Consider the following 25165-nt stretch of genomic DNA (forward strand, 5'->3'; position numbering starts at 1 on the left):
GAGCAACTGGGATCATGCTGGAAGCAACTGGGAGTAACTGGGAGTGACAGGGTGCATGCTGGAGGCAACTGGCATGAACTGGGAGTGACTGGGATCACCCTGATGGGAACTGGGACCATCCTGGGGCAAGTGGAAGTCACTGGGTGTCAGGGGTTTCTGTGGGTGTGTTTTGGTAGCAGGGGGACTCCAGGGGTGGCTTCTGTTGGAAGCTGCCAGAAGCTTCCCCTGCCCCGTGGAGCCAATGCCAGCTGCTCCAGGACGGACTTGCTGCCGCTGGCCAAGGCCGAGCCCATCAGGAGCAACAGGAACAGCTCTGGGATAACAGATTTAGGGACAGAAGGAATTGCAACCAGGGAAGAGTGGAGTGGGAATGCAGACCCCAAGGGCAGTGCAGAAGGAGGGGTAGGAGGTGCTCCAGGCCCTGCAGCCCCTGGGGGAGCATCGGGGTGCAGAGACCCCCCTGCAGCCCCTGGAGGCTCCCACGCTGGAGCAGGGGGATGCAGGAAGGAGGCTGTGACCCCGGGGCAGGCCCAGGATGGAGCAGGTCCTGGCAGGGACCTGCAGCCTGTGCAGAGGGAAGCCCAGGCTGGAGCAGGTTTTTCCCAGCAGGACTCGTGGTCCTGTGGGGGACCCACACTGGTTCAGCTCATCCTTGAAGGACTGACCCCATGGAGGAGGGACCCATGGGACTGCAGGGTGGGAAGAGCTGCTGTCTGAGGGATGGACTCATGTTGGGAGGTCCATCCAGGACTGTCTCCCTTGGAAGGGACCCCCACAGGAACAGAGGAAAGACTCAGAGTTGTGGCCCCCTGTAGCCCCTGGTGGAGACCAAAGTAACGCAGGTGTCCCCCTGCAGACTATGGAGGAGCATCGGGGTGCAGAGACCCCCCTGCACCCCAGGAAAGAGTAACCCACAGGACAGCAGAATGGGAAGAGTTGCTGTCCGAGGGATGGACTCAACACCTGACTGCAACCCCCTTCCCCGTCCCCTTGAACTGCTGGGGGGGAGGAGGGAAAGCTGAGAAGGAAGGAGGGGTTAGGGGAAGGTATTTTTAAGACTTTTATTTCTCAGTCTTTGGGTTTTATCCAGTCAGTAATAAATTTAAGTCCTATCCCTACTTTGAGTGTGCTTTGCCTATCAGTGAGCAACTTTCTCCCCACCCTTATTTCTACTCAGGAATCCTCAGCTGTTCTTTTTTCTCCGTTCTTTGGAGTTGCAGAGTGATGGGGAGGTAGTGGCTTTTAGTGGGTGTTTGAAATCCAGCCAGAGTCAACTCACTAAACCAACCCATGTGCTTGAGGACCTTTTGTGATGTCACAGCCTACACTCTCCATTCTGGAATAGCCCTTGGCAACCAAAGAACCAACACCCCACAAGGTCAGAATGAAATCCCACCCATGTGCCCCTTTATGATGTCCTGGCCCATCCTCTCCATTCTGGAATAGCCCCTGGAAACCAAAGAACCAACGCCCCACACCCCCACAGTGCAGCCCCACCCATCTGCCATGGGACTCCTTGTGAAGTCACGGCCTTTCCCCCAGGAAAGAAAGCCTGTAACCTTCGGGTTTCAGGTGCAGTTGGTAGGCCACCCTGAGCACTCCATGGGCAACAAGAGCTTTCTGTCCTGCCACCTTTTGTCTGGCAGGAATCTTTGTCCACATTCCAATTTGGCAGTCGGACTGACAATTCCAGCGTGGGGCTCCTGCAAGCGAACGACAGCCCTGCCCTCCAGGAAAGAAACCCCTTACCCTCGGTCTCTTTTCCTCTTCCTTCAAATACAACCTGCAGGGCAGCTTTCTGCCATCTCTTCTCTTGGGAATTGTGAAGATAGACCTGCTCCCATGTTTAACACCTCAGGCAAAACCACCCTGTTAACACCTTTCCCAACCTTCCCCATCCTTTCCCAAAGCCGAGATGTGGAAAGAACAAGTGCCCTTGTCCCTGGCTGTGCTGCTGTGCTGGGAGTCTCTTCCCTCCAGCTCTGCACACAGGCACTGCTCCTGCAGCTCCAGAGAAGGGCTGAAGAAGCATCTTCAGCACAGAAATCAGGGCAGGTGTATCAGGGATTGTTGATATTTTTTGGTCTGTGTTTGGCCCAGCCACCTGCAAAAGTTTTGTTCTTTGCCTGTCAAGTTCACTGATAAACAGGAGCTTCGTCCTTGGAGAGAGAGTTTCTTGTGTAAACTGTTGTAATTGGTGTTCTGTGATTGGCTGGTTGTCTGTAGAGGACATTTGAAGGAGAAACTGAAGAGGAGAGGATGAAGTAAAGCCCCCAGACCCAAACAGATCAGACCCCTTGAGTGAAACAGCGCAAGTGCGAGGGGAATCCCCACGTTCTCCCGCATGGCTGAAGGGGGGCACTCACAGAACGGGGCAGGGACCGAGGACCTCTGGCTGGGCGGTGCTGCCACACCGGCCCAGGGAGATGTCACCACCTAAGTGGATAAAAATGCAGGTGGTTCATGCTCGGGGCTCTCAAGATTCACAGGAAGGACAACGTTGCCTTTTGTGGGTACGCCGCTATCTTTGTGAGCCTGCTGACCCTCCGAGGATGCAGCCTCTGCTGTGGGGAATTCTGGTTATCCTGGGGTCGGTAAGACAACCTCATAAAAGACACCTGAGTGAGTGGGGGTTTCCCTGAGGGCTCAGTTCACTCCCCTCCTTTCTTGTCTCTCGGGTTCCCATTTACTTGGTCACTTTTTGTAACAAATATTGGACTTATTGTTGAGCTTTCAGCAGTGTCTTGGTTTTCACTCTCGGCATCCTTTCAAACTCACCCCGTTACAGGGACTCAGACTGACAATTCCAGTGCATGTGTTCTGACTCCAATCAAATGCATTTCTACCCAGGAAGGAAAGCCCTTACCCTCCATCTCTCCCATGCAATTGGTGAGCCACTCTTGGCACTCCATGCGCACATAGAGCTTCCTGTGCTGGCACCTTTTGTCTGGGAGGAATCTTCATTCTTCTTCTATTTTGGGGCTCAGACTAACCATTCCAGTGCAGGGGTGGTGACACCAAAGAAATGCATTTCTACCCTCTGCCATAGGGAGGACACTCCCCAATAGACCAGATGGCTCCAAGCCTTGCCCAGATAAGTTTGATAAGGGGAGTCACTCAGGCACAATTCATAGACTTGCATTAGAACTTTGGAAATGTCCTTTGGGGCAAGTATTTTCCAAAGATATTGAATTTCAGTCCAAAATGTGCTGCTGTCCCTCTAAGACCATTCTCTAGGCCTCCCTAAGTATTTTGCTCATAGTGTGAGACTTGGCAGATGCTTGAAGTGCTTTAGGCAGCAAGAGGCACCCACCTGGAACCAGAAACCCAAACAAAGTTGTTGTTGAGTTAGGAGATGAGCAGCCTGGAAGCTCGAGAAAGACAGAGCTACTACATGCCCTTCCCTGGGACGAGGGTGAGCCCATGTGGATACCAGCACAAGAACAACAGCAACTGAGGGAGGAACTCTGCCCTCAGTGCTCCCCAGAAGCTGAAAGTCGCAGGTGAGTTGTGGCACTGTGGAAAAGGCAGGGAAATGTCATCGGCCCCACAGACCTCAGGTGAGGGAAGTGACCCTACCCTGCCCCATGGCGTGTCCCTGGGTAGGAGGATGCTGGGGGTCACTGGGCAGTTCAGCCCAGCCTTTGCCACTGGGGACAACCCTCCCAGTCATGGGAGAGCATCCTGCTCCTCTCCTGCCCCTGAATCACAGAAAGGGGAGAGTGGTGGTGTCAGATCTAATGCAGAGCCACAGCTGGGCAGGGCATTCATTTCTTGATCCTCACAGATGACAGATGGTGGATCTGGGATCCCCACAGTGTCTCAGTGTGTGCAGCACCTGGGGGAGCTGCAGGCTCTCAGCCTGTGCCTTTCTCCTCCCAGGCAGCAGGTCCAGCTCCCAAGGAGGCACAGACACCAATGGGGAAGGATTCCCTCCTCACACACTCAGTGACCCTCAGCATCAGGGCCAAGGCTGCCCAACTGCCACCACCAGGACATGAGGACGTTCATCAGCTAGGATCTCACTGGGCTGGAATGGCATATCCTGCTCACTGCTTTCTCTCCCCATCACGCCTTCTCTGGTCTCTATTTCTAAGAGCTCATGTCAGCCAGTTGGGCAGATTTGCATGAGCTGGCTGGTTCCACATTCATCTAAAGGATCAAGATGGGAGCTGGGGGAGGAGTTCAGTGTCTGGGATGGTCCCTGCACAGGACACCAAGAATCATGAGCTCTACATTTCTCTAACAGACAGCAAACCCTCGACTAAGACAATATTCCCTGTCAGAGGTAAGTGATAACTTGTGAGCCCTTTCCACTCTTCTTTCCTCCTGGATATGTTTTGTCCACATTGTGACCCACCCTTCTTCCAGGGTCAGCCATTCCCCTCTGGATCTGAATCCTGTTCTGTGTCCTCACCTTGCTCCTCTTGTTGTCCGCCCCCATCAGCACCCTCGTCCTGGAGAGATGGGGCCCTGAGCACTGGGAGAGCCCAGTTTGGAGACATCCCCATGCCCATCAGTTCCCTCTGATGCTCTACCTGCCCTGCACTCCCTGCTGTCCCCATGCCTCTGCCCCCTAACCTGAGTGGGACCAACCCCACCCCCAGCTCCCCTTTGGGCTCAGCCTGCTTGGGGCAGTGCTCAAGGGCTGTGCTGCCATTGCCCTGCTCTGCTTTGCTCAGCCCCTGCTCTCTGCTCACACACAGCCCTGTGGAACTTCACAGAATCACACACAGTATTCCAAGTTGGAAGGGACCCACAAGGATCATCGAGTCCAACTCCTGAGCCTTCCCTGGACCATCCCCCAGAGTCACACCACGTGCCCGGGAATATCGTCCAAACGCTTCTTGTGCTTGCACCAAGCCAGTGGTGCTGAACCCCCCACACAGGCACCTCCTGCTCCCAGACAGCAGCATCTCCAGCCTCTGGGTAAGGGAGAGGGGATGCAGCCATCTCCTAAGTTTTCCCAAACAGGGCATTCACGTCGAACCTTGATGGCTGCCTCACCCCTCTGGGAGGATCTGTGGGCATGTGCTGGAATTTCTGGAGGCGCTGACATTCCTAGAGGAACTGCGTTTCAGCTGTTCTCTCCACTGTCCTGGCTTTAGCTTTCCTGAAGGAAACATTTGCTTGGAGAGGCCTCAGAACAAAAACAAAAGAGCACAAAACCAACCAAAGAGTCCTGTACCAAAAATCCCCCTCAAAAAAAGGAAACTCTCCGGTATTCCTCGCTTTTTGGCGAGGAACATCAGTGACATCAAGGGGACATGGTGCCACCGCTGGGGACAATTGTGAAATCACAAGGAGAGCAGTGACATCAAAGGGCACATCGGTGACTTCACAAGGACATGGGTGACATCACAGAGAGACCAGTGATATCAGCGGGGACTGGTGACAAGACAGGGACATCGGTGCCATCACAGGGGACGGTGGTTACATCACAGAGACAGCAGTGACATCATTAAAGATCAGTGACATCACAGGTGACTGGTGACAATGAAAGGATAACTGTGATGTCACAGACAAAACAGTGATGTCACAGGGATCTGGTGACATCACAGGGACATCAATGACATCACGGGGACAAGGTACCACTGCTGGGAACAGTGGTGACACCACAGGGACAGCAGTGACATCACTGGGGACCAGTGTCATCACAGGGGACTGGTGACAATGAAAAAATATCTGTGATGTCACAGGGAAATCAGTGACATCAAAAAGAACATTGGTGACTCCACAAGGGCAGGGGTGAAACTACAGAGACAACAATGACATCATCGAGGATATTGATGACATCACAGGAGACAGTGGTGACATCACAGGGGACTGGTGACATCACAAAGGACTGGTGACATCACAGGGGACATTGGAGAAATCACAGGGACAAGGTGCCATCGCTTACATCAGTGGTGGCATAAGAGGGACCGCAGTGACATCACAGGGGACTAATGAGAACAAAGACTAAGCCCTGTTGTCACAGGGACATCGGTGACATCACATGGGACATCAGTGACTTCACAATGACAGGGGTGACATCACAGAGACACCAGTGACATCATTGGGGACATTGTTGACATCACAGGGGACAGGGATGAAGTCACAGAGACACCAGTGACATTAACAGGGACATCTCTCATATCACAGGGGACATCAATGACTTCATAAGGCCAGGGGTGACATCACAGAGACACCAGTGATATCATCGGGGACATTGTTGCCATCACAGGGGACAGTGGTTACATTACAGAGACAGTAGGGACATCACTGGGGACCAGTGACATCAGAGTGACAACAGAGGGGCAGCAGTGATGTCACAGGGACAGTGGTGACATCACAGGGGGTGGAGGCGACAACATGGAGACACCAATGATCACATTGGGGATATCGGTGACATCACAGGGAACAGTGGTGACATCACAGTGGAACCTGTGAAATTATAAGCAGTTATTGTCATCAAATGGAAAGCCGTGATGTCACAGAGGCATCAGTGAAATAATGGGGACATGGTACTACCATTGAGGACAGTGGTGACATCACAGATACAGCAATGGCGTCATTGGGAACCAGAAATATCACTGGGGACTGGTGACAACAAAGGGACAGCAGTGATGTCACAGGGACATCGATGATGTCACGGGGACCTGGATAACAACACAGAGACACCAGTGATATCATGGGGAACATTGGTGACATCACAGGGGAGAGTGGTGACATTACAGGGACAGCAGTGACATCACTGTGGACCAGTGACATCACAGAAGATTGGTGAAAACAAAGGGGCAGCCGTGATCTCCCAAGGACATCAGTGACATCACTGGAGACATCGGTGACTTCACAAAGACAGGGGTGACATCACAGAGACACCAGTGACATCATCGGTGACACTGGTGACATCACAAAGACAGCTGTGACATCGTTGTGGACCAGTGAGGTCACAAGGGACTGTTGACAAGAAAGAGACAGCCATGATATAATGTGAACATCGATGACATCTTTGGGGACATCGGTGACTCCAAAAGGAGAAGGGTGACATCACAGGGACATCCATCACATCACTGGGGACTAGTGACCTCACAGGGGAATGGTGACAACAAAGGGATAGCCGTGATATCACAGTGACATCAGTGACATCATCGGGGACATTAGTGACATCACAGGGGACAGTGGTGTCATCACAGGGAAAGCGGTGACATCATTGGGGACCAGTGACATAACAGGGATCTGGTGACATCAGAGGGACATTGGTGACATCATGGGGACATGGTGCCACCACTGGCGACTGTCTGACATCACAGGGGGAGCAGTGACATCACAGGGGACATCAATGACTTCACAAGGACATTGGTGACATCACAGAGGGACTAGTGACATCACCAGAGATATTGGTTACATAACAGGGGACAGTGATGACATCACAGGGATAGCAGTGACATCACTGGGGGTCAGTGACATCACAGGGGACTGGTGACAAGAAAGGGACACAAGGACAGCAGTGACATCATTGGGAACTGTGGTGACATCACAGAGACAGTGGTGACATCACAGAGGAACCTGTGAAATCATAGGCGACTGTTACCAACAAATGGAAAGCCGTGATGTCACAGCGACAGCAGTACATCACAGGGACATCGGTGACATCCTGGGGACCTGGTACTACCTTTGGGGACAGTGGTGACATCACAGAGAAAGCAAAGGTGTCATTGGGGACCAGAAATATCACTGGGGACTGATGACAACAAAGGGACAGGGACATCAGTGACATCATATGGGATGTAGGTGACTTTACAAGTACAGGGCTGACATCACAGAGACACCATTTATATCATCGGGGATATTGCTGACATCACAAGGGCCAAAAGTGACATCACAGGGGACTGGTGACATCACAAAGGACTGGTGTCATTACAGGGACATTGGAGAAATCACAGGGACAAGGTACTACCACTGACGTCATTGGTGGCATAAGAGGGACCGCAGTGATATCATTGGGGACCAGTGACATCACAGGGGACTAATGAGAACAAAGGCTAAGCCCTGTTGTCACAGGGACATGGGTGACATCACAGGGGACATCAGTGACTTCACAAGGACAGGGGTGACATCACAGAGACACCAGTGACATCATCTGGGACATTGCTGACATCAGAGGGGACACTGGGGACATCACAGGGACATCGGTGAAATCACTGAGGAACAGCAAAATTACAAGGGAATGGTGAAAACAAAGAGACAGCAGCGATGTCACAGGGAAATCAATGACATCACAGGGACAGGGATGAAATCATAGAGACAGCAGTGACATCATTGAGGACCATCATCAGGGTATTGGTGAAAACAAAGGGACAGCTGTGATGTCACAGGGACATCAGTGAAGTAAAAGGCGTCACAGAGACATTGGTGACCTCACAGGGACATGGTGCCACTGCTGGGGACAGTAGTGACATCAGAGAGACAGCAGTGACATCACTGGGGATCAGTGACATCACAAGGGACTGTTGACAACAAAGGAACAGCCGTGATGTCACAGGGACATCACTGACATTGGTGACATGACGGGACCATGGTGCCACGGCTTGGCACAGTGACATCACAGAGACACCAGTGACATCATTGGGGACATTGTTGACATCACAGGGGACAGTGAAGACACCCAAGAGACACCAGTGACATCAATTGGGACATTTGTGACATCACAGGGGACCTCGATGACTTCACAAGGCCAGGGGTGACATCACAGAGACACCAGTGACATCATCGGAGGCATGGGAGACATCACAGGGGACAGTGGTGACATCACAGGGACATGGGTGACATCACTGGGGACCAATGACATTGCATGAGACTGTTGACAATAAAGGGACAGCTGTGATGTCACAGGGACATCGATGACTTCACAAGCACACGGTTGACATTATAGAGACACAAGTGACATCATCAGGGACATTGCTGAAGTCACTGGGGACAGTGTTGACATCACAGGGGTAGAGGTTACACCACTGAATACCAATGACATCACAGGGGACTGGTGAAAACAAAGGGACAGCCATGATGTCACAGGGAGATCCTGACATCACAGAGGACATTGGTGACATCACAAGGGATGGTGGTGACATCACTGGGACAACAGTGAAATCATTGGGGACCAGTGACATCACAGGGGACTGGTGACAATAAAGGGAAGCTTTGATGTCACAGGGATATCTTTGACATCACAGGGGACATCAGTGACTGCACAAGGCCAGGGGTAACATTGCAGAGACACCAGTGACATGATTGGTGACACTGGAGACATCACAGGGACATCAATGACATCACTGGGGACCAGTGACATAACAGAGGACTGCTGACAACAAAGGGACAGTTGTGATGTCACAGGGACATCGGTGACATCAGAGGGGAAAGCGGTGACTTCACAAGGACAGGGGTGACATCACAGTGACCCCTGTGACATTACAGTGGACAGTGGTGATATCACAGGGGCAGCTGTGACATCACTGGGGACACAGAGACCACCCCTGGGACACCACTGACATCACAGGGGACAGTGGTGACACCTGTGAGGACAGCAGTGACATCACTGGAGACCAGTGACATCACAGGGACATTGGTGACATCACAGGGACATCGGTGACATCACAGGGACATCGGTGACATCAGTGGGGACCAGTGACCTCAGAGGGGACTGTTGACAACAAAAGGAGAGCTGTGATGTCACAGGACTATCAGTGACATCACAGGAGACATCAATGACATCACAGGGACATCGGTGACATCACGGAGACATGGTGTTACCATTGGGGACAGTGGTGACATCACAGAGACAGCAATGCCTAATAACAACAAAGGCACAGCAGTGATGTCACAGGGAGATCGATGACATCACAGGGGACAAGGATCACAACACAGAGACACCAGTGATATCATGGGGGACATTGGTGACATCACAGGGGACAATGGTGACAATACAGGGACAGCAGTGACATCATTGTGGACCAGTGACATCACAGAAGACTGATGAAAACAAAGGGGCAACCGTGATCTCCCAAGGACATCAGTGATATCAGAGGGGACATCGGTATCTTGACAAGGACAAAGGTGACATCGCAGAGACACCAGTGACATCATGGGTGACACTGCTGACATCACAGGGACAGCAGTGAACTGGTGACCAGAAAGAGAGAGCTGTGATGTCACAGGGCTATCAGTGACATCACAAGAGACGGGGGTGACAACACAGAGGACAGAGGTGACATCGCAGGGACATCGGTGACATCACTGTGGACCAGTGAGGTCACAGGGGACGGGTGAGAACAAAGAGACAGCCGTGATATAACGTGGACATCGATGACATCCTTGGGGACAGCGGTGACTTCACAAGGACAAGGGTGACATTACAGAGACATCAGTGACATCATCAAGGACATTAGTGACATCACAGGGGACAGTGGTGTCATCACAGGGACAACGGTGACATCATTTGGGACCAGTGACATCACAGGTACATTGGTGACATCATGGGAATATGATGCCACCACTGGGGACAGTTGTGATATCACAGGGAGAGTAGTGACATCACAGGGGACATTGGTGACTTCACAAGGACATCGGTGACATCATCAGAGACTAGTGACATCATCAGGGACATTGGTTACATCACAGGGGACAGTGGTGACATCACAGTGACATCGGTGACATTGAGGACGAATGGCATTACAGGGGACTGGTGACAACAACGGGGCAGCTGTGATGTCACACAGACATCAGTGACATCAGAGGGGACAGTGGTGACTTTACAAGGACAGGGGTGACATCACAGTGACACCAGTGACATCACAGTGGACAGCGGTGACATCACAGGAACAGCAGTGATATCATTGGGGATATCGGTGAGATCAGAGGGACAGTGGTGAAATCATTGGGGACACTGGGGACACCCCTGGGGACACTAGTGACATCACAGGGACATCGGTGACATCATTGGGGACAGTGGTGACATCACATGGACACCAGTGACATCGGTGGGGAGAGTGGTGACATCACAGAAGACCGGTGACATCATTGGGGACACAGGGACCACCCCTGGGGATAGCAGTGACATCACAGGGAGAGTGGTGACATCTGTGGGGACAGCAGTGACATCACTGGAGACTAGTGACATCACAACTGTCTGGTGACATCACAGGGATGGTGATGATATCAACTGGACAGCTGTGACATCATTGGGAATACCAGTGACATCACAGGGACAGTGGTGACATCACTGGGGATGTTGGGGATGTTTGGGGGCCTTTGGGAGGGCACCTGCCTGGGGGTTTTCATGCGAGCACGGACGACTCAGCACACCAATGTGATGATCAGAGAGCGCCGTTGATTGGAATCAAGCAGCAGTCTTTGATCCAGTTTTCTAACAATACTCTTCTATCAGCTCTGTTTCTTTAACATTCTTTATGTCCTTTCCCACTCTGATAGCTGGTACTGAGACCCTGTTTTCTATATCCAGTTTTGCTACTGCTTCTCTTGGTAGATCTTTCACATCCTGGTACCATCAGAAGGTCATCAGAACAACAGATCATGTTTTCAGAGTTGAAACATAAGATTATATTCTGATAGTAGCATATCCTCTAGTTAGCAATATCAGGCTATGTTCTCACAGCTGCAGCAGATCCTCTATATTAGCACTAAAAATCCCTACACTTCCTCCTTTTTCTTTAAACAAAGCAGACACGGTTTGAGCCATTAAGCTGTGAAAACATTGAACCAGACATGGCAGAAAAATACACACTCCTGGGAGCAGAAAGACAATGGGTGCCAACCATTGTACAGTTGGCATAAGCTGATTCTGGGGGGGCTTTGGGAGGGCACCTGCCCTTCAACACCAGGACTGCAGAGAACTGGGAAGCTTTACTGGAAGCACTGGGAGCAGCAGGTGGCTGGTGTGAGAACAAAAGCAGGGCTGGGGGGGACACATGACACCCCCAAACTCCAGGTGGGGATGGACTGGGGGGTCCTGGATGGGCCTGAGGCCACGGGGAGGGGCTGTGGCTGCCGCCGGCTCAGGAGCTCTGTGAAGAGAGAAAAGGGTGTGACAGGGAGCTGGGGGGGCAGAGGGGGCACACACGCTCTGGGGAACGGGGGACACGACCCTGGGGACCCCCTTTACCTTCTCCCGCAGGTAGAAGCCGAGCCCCAGCACCAGGAAGACGGAACCCAATACGAAGCCCCCAACCCCCACCAGGATCTTGCTGTGCACGGTGTCCTGTGGCATCTCTGGGGGGAGCCGGGGGGGTCAGGACCCCCAAAACCTCCCAGAGACCACCCAAGACTCCCTGAAAACCCTGTCCTGGTCTCCCCCAGCCCCCCCCCAGCACTCCCTGAAACCTCCTGCCAGTCTCTTTCCAGCCCCTCGGGGATCCCCAAAGCCCCTCCCATCCCACTTAGGACCCTCCACCCCCCTCCCATCACCCCCAGGACACCCCTGAACCCCTCCCAGTCCATTCCCACCCCACCTAGCACTTACCCAACCCAATCCCAGTCACCCCAAGACCCCCCAAACCTCCCTCCCATCCCTCCCAGGCTCCCCCAAACTCCCTCCCAGTCTCCCCAGGACTCCCCACAGCCCCACTCAGCCCTCCCAGGACACCCCAACCTCCTCCTCAGCCTCTCCATCGTCCCCCAGAGTGCCTCCCAGTGTCCCCAGTGCTCCCCCAGACCCCTGACCACCCTGCCAGTGTCCCCCATGCTGGGGGCCGGGCCGCACCCCAGTGCCGGCTGAGGGGTGCTCCAGGCTGACGTGCTCCACCTGGCAGGTGTAGGTGACCCCGCGCCGGGGGGGGATTTCCAGCATCACCAGCACCTGGTAGGTCCAGTCCCCGTTGGGGACCACGTCGGTGGCCACCACGTGCTCCGGCAGCTCCTGCCCATCCTGGAACCACCTCACCTGCACCGGCGCAGGGTAGAAATCCATCACGGAGCAGAGCAGGTGGTCGGGGCCGGGCTGGGAGCTCGACGGCACCAGCGAGATGGACACGCTGGGGGGCACTGGGAGAGAGTCCGGGGGAGACACTGGGCTGAGCTGGGGGGCACTGGGAGAGAGGGGAGGGGACTTGTAGGACATTGGAAGGGGTTTGGGTGGCACTGGGAGGGACTGGGATGGTGCTGGGGGGGACTGGGAATGGACTGGGGTGGAAGGGGATGGGCTGAGGGGGTTACTGCGGAGAGAGTTGGGAGATGTGGGAGTGAACTGAGAACCACTGGGAATGGACTGAGAGGGTCTGGGAGTGAAATCAGAGGATCTCTGAAGGACTGGGAGGGACTGGGAATGACTGGGAAGGACTGGGAGGGACTGGGATGAACTGGGAAAGGCCCGAGCGGGACTGGGAGGCTGAATCCTGGAGAGGGAACTCTGCGCTGCGGATCTGCCCGGCAACTGATGAGTCATCGAAGAGATGCGCTCTGATTGGCTGAGGGGAGGGAGAGCGGTAGCCCCAGAGGGGCGGAGACGCGGGGGGGCACTGGGAGAGACTGGGATGGACTGGGGGACACTGGGAATAACTTGGAAGGATCGGAATGGATTGAGGGGCACTGGGAGAGACTGAGATGGATTCGGGGGGCATAGGAAGAGACTGGGATGGACTGGGGGCACTGGGAGAGACTGGGATGGATCACAATGGAATGAGGGGCACTGGGAGAGATGGAATGGACTTGGGGGGTATAGGAAGAGACTGAGATGGACTGGGGGGCACTGGGAGGGGGCCCAAGGCCACGGGGATGGGAAAAGGGAGGGCTGAGGGGTCTAGGGTGATTCCCAGGGAGGGTTTGAGGGGCTCCAGGGTCGTTCCCGGGGCAGGGGAATTCCCGAGGGAACCCGCTCTGCCCCGTGCTCACCTCTCCTCTCCACGCTGAACGGGGTGACCATCGGGTAGTTGTGCCGGCAGTACGTGTCCACCTGAGCCCGTCTGTGCTCCATGAATTCCTGTAGGCTGTTCCTGTACCTGGCCGCTATCTCCCCATACGGGGTGTCCCCCACATACAATCCCACATCGCTGTCGTAGTGTGTGTACTGCTGCCGGTTGTAGATGAGCCTCACCACGTACCTCACCCGCTCGGTGCCGTTGATGAAGTGACACTCGGCCTTTACCATCTCCTGGAACACCGCTTTGTGTGCAAGACACGGGTCAGGGGGTGCCCTGTCCTCCCCCATCATCCCCCAGCCCCCTTTCTCACCCTTCTCTGCCCCACGCCGCTGCAGCACCGGTCTTGGATGGGGGGAAACCCCCGATCAGCCCCCCGGGGATGGACAGCGGGTTGGGGACCCCCCAGTGCGGATCCGACCCCACCCCCAGAGCCCCAGGGAACCGCTGCAGGGCTCCAGTGATGGGGGACACAGAGGGACTCCCATGGCACCCCTCTTCCTCCTCTCCCACCCCCTTTTCTCCCCTTTCCCACAAACCTCCCAATCCCCAGACCCCCCCCGCGCTCACTTTGGGGCTCCCACTCCCCTCCCACTAATTCTGGGGGTTCCAACCCCCCTCGCTCTCACTTTTGGGGCTCCCACCCCTTCTTTTCTCTCCTCTTTCCCCCTTCCCGCCCCCCCCGCTCACCCGAGAGCTCCTCGCCCGCAGCCGGGGGGGCTCCCAGCACCACCAGTACCACCAATACGGCCCCAGCTCCCCGCACACGCTCCATCCCCAGCGCCAGGTAGGTGCTGACACCCCAAAACCAGCCGGACAAAGCCGTTTTTGGGCTGTTTTGGACGCGCTCTGATTGGCTGAGCGCAAAGTTGGGAGACAATTTTGCGTCGCGTCCTCCCGGTAACTGATGAGTCATCAGCAAGGCGCGCTCTGATTGGCCACAGTTCGCGTCGGTGCTCTCTGATTGGCTGAGGCCGTTAAGGGCGCTGCAGCCCCAGGTGGGGGGTTCTGGGGGGTCTTTGGGGTGCGGGACAGGTGGGAGCTCAGGGGAACCCACAAATGGGCGTTCAGGAGTCCCGCAGCTCTGCTGAACCCAAAAATGGCGATCAGGTTGTCCCGGAGCTCCGATAGGCTCCCAAAACCGAGCGGAGGGTGTTCTCTGATTGGCTGAGCTCGATGAGAGCTCAGTTTTAGCCGGGTCTGCCCGGCAACTGATGACGCTTCAGCTGCGCTCGCTCCCATTGGCTGGAGAGTTTTCGGGGTGCTGCGCCCCCCGGCCCAGCTCCCCCAGTTCACCACCGCTTTCCTGGGAGCCACATCGACTCTTCCCGGTATCCCGGTGTCCGGAGGGGCCATGGATGGAGCTCGGAGTATCCCCCTGCTGCCTCTGCTGCTGCTGGGGCTGACCCTGTCTGCGGCTTGGGGGATCCCGGATTGCTGGGGTTGGGGCTTGGGGTGATCTGGGTACGTGGGAATTCGATGTTTGGGGGGGCGGAGGGTGAGCAATCTTCGTTGTCCCGGTATTTTGGGTGTCCTGGAGTGACCAAACCCCCCTGTTCCTACAGTTTTGAGGTTCTGGGAGTACTTAAACTTCCCTTTTCCAGGATTTTTTGGGGCTGGGAGTGACCAAACCCCCCTTTTCCGGAGTTTTTGGGAGGGTGGCATTGCCCCAACCCCCCTGTTCCAGGGATTTTGGGGGTCTGGGAGTGTTACAACTCCCCTGTTCCTACAGTTTTGGGGCTCTGGGACTACCTAAACTTCCCTTTTCCATGGTTTTTGGGGGCTGGGAGTGACCAAGCCCTCCTGTTCCCAGGATTTTTGGGCTCTGGATGTGCCCAAACCAGCTTTTTTTTCCCAGGATTTTTAGTGTCTGGGAGTACCCAAACCCCCCTTTTCCAATATTTTGGGGATCTGGGAGTGCCCAAAACCCCTCTTTTCCATGACTTTTTGGGAGTGGAGCTGCCCAATCCCGGGCTGAAACCCCCCTTTTCCCGCTATTTCGGGCTGAAACCCCCTCATTTTCCCTGGATTTCTGGCTGAACACCCCCCCCCCCCCCTTTTCCCAGGACTTCGGGCTCAAACCCCCCTCCAAACCATCTCTTCCCAGTGTCCCACCAGATCATCCAGACGGAATACTACCAAAAAGCCCTGGATTCGATGGTGGAAGAGGGCGGTGAGTTCATGTTCGACTTCAACAGCTACGAGATTTTCCACGTGGAGCAGGAGCAGACAGTCTGGAGGCTCCCGGAACTCCAGGAATTTGCCAGTTTCGAGGCGCAGGGGGTGCTGCAGAATATGGTGATAGACAAGCAAAACCTGGAGAACTCCATGAAGGCTTCCAACAATTCCTGAATCCCCAGCGGTAATGGCAGGATCGGGGAAGGGGAAAAAAGGGAATTCGGGACCCACCCGATAGGATTTTTAGGGAGGAGTCAGGTGGAATTCCAGGGATATTCTGGTTTTTGGGCTCCCCCTGTCCCACTCCTTTCCAGGGGATCCGGAGAGAATTCCAAAGGGATCCATGTGGAATTCCGGGTATATTCCAGTTTTTAGGCTCCCCCACAAGTCCTTTCCAGGGGATCTCAGCAGAATTCCAGGGGGATCTGACTCGATTCCAGGGGGTTCCAACCCAATTCCAGGGGGTTCCAGCCCAATTCCAGGGGGATCTGACCCAATTCCAGGGGCATCCCGTGAGAATTCCAGGGGGATCCAACCCAATTCCAAGGTGGATCCCAGGCAGATGATTTCAATCCCGGTTCCTCCCGCCTGCCATCACCCCTTTCCATCCCAAACTCCATCCTTATCCCATTCCCACTCCATCCCACCCCATTCCACCCCTCCCAACCCCTTCCCAACCCCTTTCCCATCTCATCCCAATCCCCTTCTCCACCCTAAACTCCTTCTTTATCCCATTCCCACCCCTTCCCATCCCATCCCCATCCCCTTTCCACTCCATCTCATGCCATTCCCACCCCCTTCCCACTCCATCCCGCCCCCTTCCCAACCCCATCCCACCCCATCCCACCCTATCCCATGCCCTCCATCCCCTTCCAACCCCTTTCCACTCCATCCCACCCCCTTCCCACCCCATCCCAACCCCCTTCTCCATCCCAAACTCCATCCCACCCCCTCCCAATCCTTTTCCCACTTCATCCCATGCCATTCCAACCCCCTCCCGCCCCTTTCCCACCCATTCCCACCCCATCCCATCCCCTCCCACCCAATTACCAACCCTTCCCACCCCTTTCTCACCTTCTCCCACTCATCCCATTCCCTCCCACTCCTTCCTGCCCCATCCCACCCCCTTCCCACCTTCTCCAACTTGCCAGAAATCCTTTTATTTCCCACAGACAACATAATCCTAGAGACTCTCGACATCATAACAGTCTCTGTTCGTCCAAACCAAATTCTAAACAAAAATGACAAATTCCTGCTGACTCCACACTTAGAATGCCGTGACAAAGAGATAACTGTTGTCCCAGAAATACTGTCTAACCTGAATCCACATACCCTAACCATAAATGTCCAAGCTTCTTCTCTTCCAGCTCGACTGTACACCGATGTTCCACTAGCTCGACTGCAGCTGCTGCAACACCTGGAAGACAGCGCCCGAGGAGACCACCCAATGGTAAACTGGACCAAACAAATTTCCCACAACCAACCCACACTAATATGTCGCCTTTACTCTCAACAGCGAACCGGGAGATCACGGTTAGTGGAATGCTGGATACTGGAGCAGATATGACTGGCCTACACACTGGACCACAACAAAAAGCAACACAGACATCACAGGTATAGGCGGTCCACAGACTCCCATGCAAAGTCAAGACATCATTCAGACAACCAACCCTGAAAACCAAGTGGCTACCACCAGGCCATACATTTTAGACCTCCCCTTTAACCTATGGGGGAGAGACATTCTGGACCAATGGGGTGTTTTCCTCACCTCAAATTTATCCTAGCGACCGCTGGACACAGCCAGCCAATTCGCCTGGATTGGGTTCCCTCCTCCCCAATCTGGGTAGACCAGTGGCCAGTTAGAGGAGAAAGACTCTCCATCTTACAAGACTTAGTCCACAAAAAATTAAAACTGGGCCACATTACTCCATCTACCAACCCCTGGAATTCTCCCATCTTTTGTATCAGAAAATCCTCAGGTAAATGGTGACTACTCCATGACCTTCGAACCATCATCAAGCCAATGGGAGCCTTACAACCAGGGATGCCTTCAGCATGTGCCTTTCCCTTTACAGCGTGAGTCATCCATTTAAAAGCTGTCTCGTGGGTATACCTCATCCCACCCCTTTCCTACCCCATTCCACCCCTTTCCCAACTTCTCCAACCCCTTCCCACCCCATCCCACTCCCACTCCCTCCCACGCCCTCCCACCCCCATCCCAACCCCCTTCTCCATCCCAAACTCCATCCCACTCCCATCCCAACCCCCTTCTCCATCCCAAACTATATCCCACCCCATCCCAACCCCTTTCCCACCCCCATCCCACCCCCTCCCAACCCATTCCCACCCCATCCCAACCCCTTTCCCACCCTTCTCTCACCTTCTCCCACTCATCCCATCCCCTCCCACCCCTTTCCCACTCATCCCATGCCCTTCCAACCCCCTTCCCACCCCATCCCAACCCCTTCTCCATCCCAAACTCCATCCCACCCCATTCCCACCCCATCCCACTCCCATCCCAACCCCTTTCCACCCCATCCCACACCCCCTTCCCACCCCATCCCAACCCCTTTCCACTCCATCCCAACCCCCTTCTCCACCCCAACCCCTTCTCCTTACCCCATTCCCACCCCCATTCCGTGTGTCCCAGTGCCCCCGGAGACAGCAGTGTTCCCCAAGCACGCACTGGAGCTGGACGAGCCCATCGTGCTCATCTGCTACGTCAGCAAGTTCTGGCCGCCCATCTCATCCATCTCCTGGCTCCGGAAGGGGCTCCCAGTGTCCGAGGGGGTGCTGGAGACGGTGTTTTATCCCGGGCCCGACAACACCTTCTGCAAGTTCTCCTACATGTCCTTCATCCCACGCTGAGGAGACTACTTCACAAGGCTAGGAATGACTTCACAGAGACACCAGTGACATTATCAGTGTCACTGGTGACATCACAGGGACATGGGTGACATCACTGGGGACATTGGTGACTTCAGAAAGATGGGTGACATCAAAGAGACACCAGTGACACTGGTGACATTATAGGGGACAGTGGTGACATCACAGGGGACAGTGATGACACCACACAGACACCAGTGACATCAGTGGGGACATCTGTGACATGACAGGGGACATCGGTGACATCACAAGGCCAGGTGTGACATCACAGAGACACCAGTAACATTATTAGTGACACTGGTGGCATTACAGGGGATAGTGGTGACATCCCAGGGACATCGGTGACAGCATTGAAGACCAGTGACCTCACAGGGGACTGCTGACAACAAAGGGACAGCCGTGATGTCACAGGGCTATCCGTGAAATCAGAGGGGACTGTGGTGACATCACAGAGATACCAGTGACATCATCAGGGACATTGGTGACATCACAGGGAGTGGTGACTACACAGAGACAGCAGGGACCTCATTGGGGACCAGTGACATCAATGACACAACAAAGGTACAGCATTGATGTCACAGGGACATTGGTGACATCAAAGGGTCTGGTGACACCACAGGGACATGGATCACATCACAGGGGCATGGTGGCGCTGCTGGGACAGCAATGACGTCACTGGAGACCAGTGACGTCACAGGGGACTGTTTACAGCAATGGGAAAGCTGTGATGTCACAGGGACATTGGTGACATCACAGGGGGTGGAGGTGACAACACAGAGACAGCAGTGATATCACTGGGGACATTGGTGACATCACAGGGGATATTGGTGACATCACAGAGGAACCTGTGAAATCATAGGCAACTGTTGCCAACAAATGGAAAACCGTGATGTCACAGGGACATCAGTGACATCACAGGACATTGGTGACATCACAGGAACATGGTGCTACCATTGAGGACAGAGACAGAGACAGCAATGGCATCATTGGGGACCAGAAATATCACTGGGGACAACAAAGGGAAAGCCGTGATGTCACAGGGACACTGAGGACATAACAGGGGACCTGGATAACCACACAGAGACACCAGTGATATCATGGGGGACATTGATGACATCACAGGGGACAGTGGTGACATTACAGGGACAGCAGTGACATCATTGTGGACCAGTGACATATCCCAAGGACATCAGTGACATCACTGGGGACATCGGTGACTTCACAAGGACAGGGGTGACATCTCAGAGACACCAGTGACATTATTGGTGACACTGGTGACATCACAGGGACATCCATGACATCACTGGGGACTATTGACCTCACAGGGGAATGGTGATAACAAAGGGATAGCTGTGATATCACAGTGACATCAGTGACATCACTGGGGACATTGGTGACTTCACAAGAGTGACATTACAGAGACAGTAGTGACATCACAGGGGACAGTGGTGACATCACAGGGACATCAGTGACTACATGGGGACATGGTGCCACCGCTGAGGACAGTTGTGACATCACAGGGACAGCAGTGACATCACTGTGGACCAGTGACATCACAGGGGACTGGTGACAAGAAAGTGAAGGCCATGATGTCACAGGGACATCAGTGACATCACAGCGACTTTGGTGTCACCACTGGGGACAGTAGTGACATCAGGGGGACACGAGTGATATCATTGGGGTCAGTGGCATCACAGGGGACTGGTCACAAGAAAGGGACAGTCGTGATGTCACAGGGACATCAGTGAAATCACAGGGGTCTGGTGACATCAAACGGATATGATGCCATCGCTGGGCACAGTGGTGGAATCATAGGGACATTGGTGACATCATTAAGGACCAGTGACATCACAGGGGACAGGTGACAACAAAGGGACAGTCATGATGTCACAGGGACATCGGTGACATCACATGGGACGTAGGTGACTTCACAAGGACAGGGGTGACATCACAAAGGACTGGAGACATTACAGAGATCCTGGAGAATTCACAGGGACAAGGTGACACTGCTGATATCAGTGGTGGCATAAGATGGACTGCAGTGATATCACTGGGGACCAGTGACATCACAGGGGACTAATGAGAACAAAGGCTAAGACCTGTTGTCACAGGGACATCGGTGACATCACAGGGGACATCAGTGACTTCACAAGGACAGGGGTGACATCACAGAGACACCAGTGACATTATCTGGGACATTGCCGACATCACAGGGGACACTGGGGACATCACAGGGACATCGGTGAAATCACTGGGGAACAGTGAAATTCCAGGGGAATGGTGAAAACAAAGAGACAGCTGTGATGTCACAGGGACATCATAGACATCCCCGGGGACAGGGATGAAATCACAGAGACAGCAGTGACATCATTGAAGACCAATGACATCTCGGGGGACTGGTGAAAACAAAGGGACAGCCATGATGTCAGAAGGACATCAGTGAAGTCAAAGGAATCTGGTGACATCACAGGGACATCGGTGACCTCATAGGGACATGGTGCCACCACTGGGAACAGTGGTGACATCACAGAGACAATAGTGACAAAACTGGGGACCAGTGATGTCACAGGTGACTGTTGACAACAAAGGGACAGCAGTGATGTCACAGGGACATTGAGGACATCACAGGGGACTTCAGTGACTTCAAAAGGGTGACATCACAGTGACACCAGTGACATCATCAGGGTCATTTTTGACATCACAGGGGACAGTGGTGACATCAAAGGGAGATGGGGACCAGTGACATCAGAGGGGACTGCTAACAAGAAAGGGATAGTTGTGATGTCACAGGGACATCACTGACATCAGTGACATGACGGGGACATGGTGCCATGGTTCGGCACGGTGTTGACATCCAGAGACAGCAGTGACATCATTGGAGACAATGTTGACATCACCGGGGACAGTGATGACACCACAGAGACATCGGTGACATTAATGGGGACATCTATGACATCACAGGGGACATTGGTGACTTCACAAGTCCAGGGGTGACATCACAGAGACACCAGTGACATTAACAGTGTCCCTGGTGACATCACAGGAGCATTGGTGACGTCACAGGGTACTTCAGTGACTTCACAAGAAGAGGGGTGACATCACAGTGACACCAGTGACATCATTGGGGACATTGTTAACATCACAGGGGACAGTGATGACATCACAGAGACACCGGTGACATCATCAGAGACATGGGTGACATCACAGGGACAGTGGTGCCATCACACATATATTGGTGACATCATTGGGACCAGTGACATCACAGGGGACTGGTGACAACAACTGAAAGCCGTGATGTCACAGAAAGATCACTGACATCACAGGGGACATTGGTGGCTTCACAATGACAGTTGTGACATCACAGAGACAGCAGTGTCATCATTTGGGACCAGTGACATCACATGGGACTGTTGACCACAAAGGGACAACCCTGATGTCACAGGGACATTGGTGACTTCACAAGGATAGGGATGACATTATAGAGACACCATTGACATCATTTGGGACATTGCTGACATCAAAGGGGCAGTGGTGCCATCACAGAGACAGCAGTGACATCATTGGGGATATAGTTGACATCACAGGGGACAGTGATGACACCACAGATACACCAGTGACATCAACGGGGACATCTTTGACATCACAGCCAACATAGGTGACTTCACAAGGCAAGGGGTGACATCACAGAGACAGCATTGACATCGCTGGGGACATTGCTGACATCACAGGGGACAGTGGTGACATCACAGAGACAGCAGGGACATCATTGGGGACCAGTGACATCAGAGTGGAAGCAGAGGGACAGCAGTGATGTCACAGGGACATCGGTGACATCAAAGGGAAATGGTGACATCACACGTACATCATTCACATTACAGGGAAATGGTGGCACTCTTGGGGACAGTGGTGAAATCACAGCGACAGCAGTGACATTATTGGGGAACAGTGACATCAGAAGAGAATGTTGACAACAAAGGGAGAGCTGTGATGTTACTGGGACATCAGTAAATTCACAAGGAGAGGGTTGACATCATAGAGAAAGCTGTGACATCATCGGGGACAGTGGTGACATCACAGGGACATCAAAGATATCATTGCGGACCAGTGACTTCACAGAGGACCAGTGACAAAAAAGGAAAGCCCTGATGTCACTGGGAAATCACAGACATCATGGAGACATGGAACCACTGCTGGGGACAGTGGTGACATCACAGAGACAGCAGTGACATCATTGGACTGGTGACAACAATGGGAAAGCCATGATGTCACAGGGACATTTGTGACATCACAGGGGACATCAGTGACTGCACATGGCTGAGGTGACATCACAGAAATGCCAGTGACATCATCAGTGATACTGGTGACATCACAGGGACATCGGTGACAACACTAGGGATATTGGTGACTTCACAAAGACAAGGGTGACATTACAGAGACAGCAGTGACATCACTGGACATGATGACACCACAGGGGACAGTGGTGACATCACACAGACATGGGTGATATCACTGGGGACCAGTGACATCCCAGGGGACTGGTGACAAGAAAGGGACAGTTGTGATTTCACAGGGACATCGCTGACATCAAAGGCGTCTGGTGACATCACAGGGACGTCGGTGACATCATGGGGACATGGTGCCACCACTAGGGACAGTGGTGACATCATAGAGACAGAAGTGACATCATTGCAGACCAGTGATGTCACAGGGGACTGCTGACAACAAAGAGACAACTGTGATGTCACAGGGACATTGGTGACATCACAGGGGACTTCAGTGACTTCACAAGGAGAGGGGTGACAACACAGTGACACCAGTGACAACGTCAGGGACATCAGTGACATCAGAGGGGACAGGGGTGACATCACAGGAAAGTCAGTGACATCACTGGGGATCAGTGACATCCCAGGGGAGTGTTGAGAACAAAGGGACAGCCGTGATGGCACAAACCCATCGGTGACATCACAGGGGTCTGGTAACATCACAGGGACATCAGTGACATCATAGGGAGATGGTGGCACTGCTGGGGAGAGTGGTGACATCACAGAGAAAGAAGTGACATCATTGGAGACCAGTGATGTCAGAGGGGACTGCTGACCACAGAGTGACAGCTGTGATGTCACAGGGACATCTGTTACGTGACAGGTGACAATGGTGACATCAAAAAGACATGTGTGACATCACAGAGACACCAGTGACATTATCAGTGACACAGGTGGCATCACAGAGGTTAGCGGTGACATCACAGGGACATCGGTGGCATCATTGGGGACCATTGACATCACAGGGGACTGTTGACAACAAAGGGACAGCTGTGATGTCACAGGGACATCGCTGACAGCGGTGACATGACAGGGACATGGTGCCACGACTTGGCACAGTGCTGAAAGCAGGACATCATTGGGGACATCTGTGACATCACAGGGGACATTGATGACTTCACAAGGCCAGGGGTGACATCACAGAGACACCAGTGACATTATCGGTGTCACTGGTGACATCACAAGGGAAAGTGGTGACATCAGAAAGACATGAGGGACATCACTGGGGTTGTCGGTGACTTCTCAAAGACAGGGGTGACATCACAGAGACACCAGTGACATCATCGTAAAAATGGGTGACATCACAGGGGACAGTGGCGCCATCACAGATACATCGGTGACATCACTGGGGACCAGTGATATCACAGGAGACTGGTGACAACAAATGACAGCTGCGATGTCACAGAGAGACCGCTGAAATCACAGTGGACATCGGTGGCTTTACTAGTACAGGGGTGTTATCATAGAGCCATCAGTGACATCATTGGGGACATTGGTGACATCACAGGGGACAGTGGTGACATCACTGAGACAGCAGGGACATCACTGGGGTCCAGTGACATCAGAGACACAACAGAGGTACAGCAGTGATGTCACAGGGACATCGGTGACATCAAAGGGGTCTGGTGACATCACAGGGACATTGGTCACATCACAGGGACATGATGGCACTGCTGGGGACAGTGGTGATATCCCTGGGACAGCAGTGACATCATTGGAGACCAGTGATGTCACAGGGGACTGCTTACAGCAATGGGAAAGCCGAGATGTCACAGGGACATTGGTGACAACACACGGGGTGGAGGTGACAACACAGAGACACCAGTGATATCATTGGGGACATTGGTGACATCACAGGGGGCAATGGTA

The 25165-nt window shown here is 53.6% G+C and overlaps 2 pseudogenes; one reads left to right on the plus strand and one right to left on the minus strand.

Annotated features, from left to right (window-relative positions):
• Positions 1 to 11981: 11981 nt before the first annotated feature.
• Positions 11982 to 14685, minus strand: LOC126646443 (class II histocompatibility antigen, B-L beta chain-like; annotated as a pseudogene).
• Positions 14686 to 15009: 324 nt separating this feature from the next.
• LOC126646441 (mamu class II histocompatibility antigen, DR alpha chain-like) lies at positions 15010 to 19004 on the plus strand (annotated as a pseudogene).
• The last annotated feature ends 6161 nt before the right edge of the window (positions 19005 to 25165 follow it).

Source organism: Myiozetetes cayanensis, unplaced genomic scaffold, assembly GCF_022539395.1.
Source record: "Myiozetetes cayanensis isolate MyiCay16 unplaced genomic scaffold, myiCay2020 scf348, whole genome shotgun sequence".
NCBI lineage: Eukaryota > Metazoa > Chordata > Aves > Passeriformes > Tyrannidae > Myiozetetes > Myiozetetes cayanensis.